The 6278-nt window shown below is 43.2% G+C and overlaps 1 pseudogene; it reads right to left on the reverse strand.

Moving 5' to 3' along the window:
* Positions 1-4571: 4571 nt before the first annotated feature.
* Positions 4572-5131, reverse strand: LOC113623589 (mediator of RNA polymerase II transcription subunit 6-like; annotated as a pseudogene).
* Positions 5132-6278: the final 1147 nt, after the last annotated feature.

Below are 6278 nucleotides of genomic sequence, written 5' to 3' on the forward strand. Positions count from 1 at the left end.
CTTGAAAGTAGCTCTGAGTCCATGCGATGCGTTGTGAGCTTGGGAATTTTTCTTCTTGACTGCAGTCTTTTGAAACGTGTGCTCAAACTTGTGGAACTTGCATTGTACTGGTTCAGAAATGTATACAGACGGTGAAGGGCAGGCACTTTTCCTTGGAGCCAGCTGGATTTCTTGTGCCTTTATGTTCATTTATTCAACACATAGGTACAAAGCACTTAATACGTGCCACGCACGAGGGCAAACACAAGAGACACAGTCTCTGCCGATGTAGTGTTTATAGTCTGAGAGACAGACAGTACATAATATAGTCTCATCCTGAGAAGTGCTGTGAAGAAAAAGAACAGGGTACTGAGAGAGAGAATAATGGTAGATATGCTTTAGAAAGGGTAGGCAGGGATGACCTTTCTGGGAGGATGACATTTAAGTTAACATCAAAAGAAGAAGCCAGTAACGTGAAGAAAGGAGGATGGGGATAGATTTTCAGGTGGAAGAAACAGCAAGTGCAAAGGCCCAAAGGTGAGAAAGCCAAGTATGTCTGAGGAAAGCAAATAATACCTGAGACGAGTGGGAGCAAAGTGAGTGAGGAGGAGAAAGTCCTGAGATGAGTTTGGAGGGTTAGCCATTGGGCTGGATCACATGGCATCTTTAGGTCGAGAAAAGGAGCGTAAAATTTATCCTGAGTGTTGGAAAGCCACTGGGGAGCTTGAAGCAGGGGTTGTGGCAGGATCTCTCTTACAGTTTTGAAAGAGCACCAGCTGCTGTGTGGAGAATGGATGAGGGTGAAGGCAAGAGTGGAAAAAGGGAGGTTCCAGAAGCTTTAGAGGGTTCCCAGCAGAGCCAGGTTCTTCCACTTCCAGCCCCAAACCCTCTGTCGCTCTATGCGACCTGTCCCGTTGACCTTTGGTTTTACACTGTCGGTCTGGCTTACCCCCTATGTTAAAAAAAATGATTTTCAAAAACGTAGAATTTTGACTCTTAGGAAACATAAAAGGAACACAAATCAAAGATTTTATTTAACTCGTTAATTAATGAGGGAACCAATAAGATGTTATGGGCTGCTCAAAAACTGTCTAAGAAGTGGGGATATTTACAGGCAAGTTAATAAAGAAATGTTAGAAGAAGATTACTGAGTTAGATATAAACTGGTTAATGCTCCACAGCCCATAAATCTTAAGGGTTATCTGTTCCACCGGACAGAGATTATTTGCATCTCCACCAGACAAAAATCTATAAGATTTTCTTCACGAAGGCAGGGACCTTTAAGTCAATAGTAAATCGTAAGATGAACTGAGTGCATTCTCCTAGAAAAGGGGCCTTGGTGGCTTTGGAAAGATGTGCCGCCCCCTCTTTTTTGGGCCTTATTTCTAAGTTTGGGGTATTTTTATGACTATTTCTTAGAGCAGCAATCACTAGGTAAAATACCTTTGTTAAGATGTTTATAGAAAACCTAGGGAGAGAGAGCAGAATGAGTAAGGGATGGATCAATTAAATGCAACCCCACCTTCCCCAGAATGAGCTGGAATTCAGTCATTTATCAGACATATATGGAGCCCTGACCATGGATACACAGAACCCCGGGTGAAGCTGTGGGAACACAAAGCTTCACACAAAACAGTTCCTGCCCTGTGAACCTCACGGTCTAGACAGCGTGACAGACACATAAATGGATGCATTCCAATCCATCGAAATTAGGGCCAAATAGGGACCTGGGGATTGTGTGGGCGCCAGAGAAGGGAGTGGGACCCTCACCCTGGGGAGTCAAGGGCACTTCCCAGAGAAGGTACATTTGGGCTGTGTCTTGAAGGATGGGACAGTGTTGCCAGGTTGAGAAGCAGGGAAAGCCATTCAGGCAGGATGTCAACTACCCACCTGAGAAATAGCGTGGATGCGCGTCAAGAGATTCACCTTTTTGGTCACGGCAGATTTTAAAATTTCTCCTCCATTCTCACTGCTAGTAGCAGAACTCTAAGATTCTGTGGGGCAGGGAGGGAAGGGGGGTGGAAAAGGGAAGGAGAAGTGGAGTCTCTTGGGCAAGCTTGCAAATTTTTCTTTAAATATTAGGTCAAATTCTCTATAAAAACCCTATTTTAAACTTTTGGAAAGACTTTGAAGTCCCAGAGAAGCAGGAAGTTAATTAGGGTGGCTTTGATATCTTAGGGTATGTTTTAACAGCTGCTTAAGACAGTTTAAACAATAAGAACTTATGTGGTTTGGGATGCGTCTCTGATAGTCAGCCCTAGCCAGAGTGAAATATCACTGCATCTGACAGCAAGAGCAGTTGGCTTTAATTTTAGAAAGAGTTCAAGCCAAAAAGTTCTCTAAAACCCAAGAGAGGAACTTCTAAAGAGGAAGGTTGCTCCTAGAGAATGTGTTTGGGGGTGAAAGATGAATTGAGTAGGGGACAAATAATCTTAACTTGGTTTTTGGAGGAGCCCAGGGGTTGTCCATTCCTGAATACATCTCTTAAGGTGGATTTAACCAAGGCTCTTTGTTGCCACCTGCCATTTGTGAAGGGGTCTCCATGGGGTGGATTAGCATCTCTAAGGAACACTTGAATAACACAATGGGAGTCCAACCAATTTAAAATTTCTGGGGATTGTCAATGTGCTTCAATTAACACTTAATTTGTTTCCCTGGTGGACACTTTCAGCCTTCTTAATTATTTCCTCTGACTCTGTCCCTGACTGGATCTTCTCCACACTGGGGAAGAGCATGCTGAGGAGTCCTAGGACAAGCAGTAATGAGCTGCCTGGGGATCAGATTTCCAGAGATTCTGGGAAGGCCTGCTCTGGAGGCCCTATATGGACAGCATGCCATGTTGCTGCTGTAGCTGCTGGTGATGATGGCGCTGGTGGTCCTGGTGGTAGGTGTGGTGGTGATGACATTAGCTAACATTTGAAAAGTAACGGTTATATGATAGGCACCCTGCTGAGCATTTTACACCCATTCTCAGGTGGTAGGTATTTCACTCCCATTTTACAGATGAAGAAACTGAGGCTCAGAGGCCTCAGTAACTTGCCCATTCATCCATCCATCCATCCATCCTCTAGTTCTTTGGCTTCCATCAAGATCCCCACCTCCTAGCAATTCGTACTATCGTGTATTTCAGCCTCTTTCCCTATAGGCAAAAATTGACTAAAAACAAAGAAGTGGTTTGTAGAGAGCTACTTTTTTTTTTTTTTTTTTTTTTTTTTGCGGTACGCGGACCTCTCACCGTTGCGGCCTCTCCCGTCGCGGAGCACAGGCTCCGGACGCGCAGGCCCACGGCTCACGGGCCCAGCCGCTCTGCGGCGTGTGGGATCCTCCCGAACCGGGACATGAACCCGTGTCCCCTGCATCGGCAGGCGGACTCTCAACCACTGCGCCACCAGGGAAGCCCTAGACAGCTACTTTTGGTGAATGGGCCAACAGCTAGCTGACAGATGACTGTATCATCCCAGTCAAAAGACAAATTTATCTTCTCAAAAATATTGCCTTGGGCATGTTATACCAATCTTCCAAGGACTTCCATTTTCCACAGAATAAATACCAAATTTTTCTGCCTGGGCAGTACATGCCAGTCCACTCTGCATGTCACTCTTCGTGGGAAGGGTTTGAGCCTTGCTTGCTACTGCAGTTGGGGATTGTCTGTGAAGTATGTTGTTTGCTTCTCTAAAAATGTGCCACCACTACATCTTTTCTAAAGAAATGCTTGGATTCATTAATAAAATAAAATGAAATGAAAACAAAACTGCAGGAGACCACATTTTGACAGCACATACACTCAGACTGAATGGTTGGAGAAAAGATTGGCATGGGTCCTTGCACAAAGATAACCTGACGGGTTTTATATGTTCATTTTTGGAGTAGCATCTGCGTGAAGTACTTCAAAACAGTTAGCTCTGTGAGTGAGGTGCATGTGTAGAGGAAGAAACTTGATACAATGTCCATGCACAGACAGTTAGCCTTCTGCAATAATGAACTTTTCTTGATAAATTGTTGTCCTCAAACTGCTTAAATTTTTTTTGCAATATGTACATATCTTCATATATGTATATATGTATATAATTTTTTTCCTCTATATACAAATACACAAGTGAGTGGGTGGGCTGCCCAAGCCCACTGGGGAAAAAGGTACAAAAGGTGCATAAGGAAAGTTCAGCTAGAAAGCATGAAGGGAGTAACCGTCTTTCTTAAATAACAGGCACTTTCCATTCAGAGAAGAGGACTACGACAAGGTGTTCTCGTGTTGAACACATCTGCCATGAATAGGAGGGAGGTGCAAAAACAAGGAAGAAGATGGGACTTCTTTGGTGGCACAGTGGATAGGACTTCATGCTCCCAATGCAGGAGGTCCGGGTTCCATACCTGGTCAGGGAACTAGATCCCACATGCATGCCGCAACTAAGAATTTGCATGCCGCCACTAAGGGCCCACGTGCCACAACTAGGGAGTCAGCGATCCGCAACTAAGAAGCCCTGGAGCTGCAACTAAGGAGCCTGCCTGCCACAACTAAGACATGGTGCAAATAAATAAATATTAAAAAAAAACAAAAAAACAAAGGAGAAGAGAAGGCACATCAGCTTCTCTTTCGTCCTGCACTCACGGGCATCTTGTTCTCAGGGAGCCTTTTGTGCTCACTGTCTGTGGGATGTTCTTTGGGGTATCCACCTTCGATTTTACACCTTTGATGGTAGGTTCTGACTCCTTCTTTGTCCCCTCTACTAGGCTAGGTTTTTCTCTAGATCTTGGCTGCACGAATTTGGGTGGAAAATTTTGTCTAAGTTCCACATGTTGTCTCTGGAAAATAGAGCTTGTTCTTCTTTTCTTTGGATTTAGGTTTGGCTTTATCTTTTTTTTTTTTTAAGTGGTCCTTGAAGTACCATCAATAACGTGCAGGTGGATGATACTGACAGGACGACATGGCTCCATCAAAAGCACACTGAATTCTGCCCACTGCAGTGAGCGTATTGGAGTTCACAGCTGATCCCAAGTCTCTTGCCTGAGAGCTCATGCCAGCTGTAACTTGTTAGCAATCAGCTAGTGGGATGATGTGGGTAGGGGGCTGCCCCTGCTGCTTCCAGGAGCTGAAAAGAATAGGCTCTTGGGCATGCAAAAGGATGTTCCATCTTTCCCATGTCAATCGTCTCATTTAAGAATTCTGGTGTTTCCAAATTTCCAACAGATATTAATCTTCAGGATTCAGAGATGAGAAACCAGAATTCCCAGGAATTCTTAGGAATTCCCCAAATCCTAAGTGATTCTTAAAGTACTTCAATGTTCTTCACATTCTTTACTTATGATCCTGAATATCTAAGAAAATGTATTTAATAAATAAGAAACATTAGGTTTAGTAGTATTTGCAAGGAACTATAGCCTGTAGTAAACATTCAAATGCTTGAAAATGCCAGTAAATATTATTAGGTAGTATTTAAATAATGTAACATTGGATGTCCCAGCAAGTTTAACAGCACAATAGAATCTCATGTTGAAACTGCCAATTTAAGAACTACTTTACTTCCAAAACTTTTTATTTTTTAGTATACTCATAGAATTTTTAATAAAGTATATATGCATATAAATTTATTACTGTTACTTTTTTCCCCCAAACAACTCACCATTGACAGCTAACAGGACAATGAACACACACTTATAACATGGCAACAGCTACAAAGAAAGATCAGCTGACTGGATGGGAACAGTTTCCCTCCAACATGAAGCTGGTCCACTTTCCTGAAATGTTGGCCTCAACCCTTGGCTGCTTGTGTCAGCTGTTTGCTCTTGCTTTCTACTTGATGTCAGTGGATTCCTTCAAACGTCTCTTAGTTGATTATTAGGCTTTAGTTTTCTCAATGTAATTGTAATATTTTCCCCATTTTCTCAATTTCTTGACCAACTTTTGTTGGGGTTTGGGATTCAGAAAAAACATAGTGATGTCTAGAGATATGTTGGGAAGAAATTCCCTCATGGAAACACTGAAGTTTTCCAATGTTAGTTTCTCTATTCTGTCCACTTCCTTATTATATGTCCAGTCTTGGAAGGGATCATTCTTTCTGGGAGCAATCCAGGACACCACCACTCTTCAAAATGGGGACTGCAAAGTGGGAACTGTCAACTCAAAAATCTCCAGTAGCCGATCTTGGATATTCACCCTCGCCGTTACTCAGTTGTGTTTGTGGGGTCTTCCTCCAGTCAAAATGCAAAAGCTGAACCACAACAGGCAGGGGAACTTCATAACTGGAATGGGTTAGTGTATAGCATCCATCTGGAAGCCCTGTGGGTCTTTGATGAAAATGGCT

Source organism: Aethalodelphis obliquidens, unplaced genomic scaffold, assembly GCF_003676395.1.
Source record: "Aethalodelphis obliquidens isolate GAN/ISIS:26980383/991018 unplaced genomic scaffold, ASM367639v1 scaffold11, whole genome shotgun sequence".
Taxonomy (NCBI): Eukaryota; Metazoa; Chordata; class Mammalia; order Artiodactyla; family Delphinidae; genus Aethalodelphis; species Aethalodelphis obliquidens.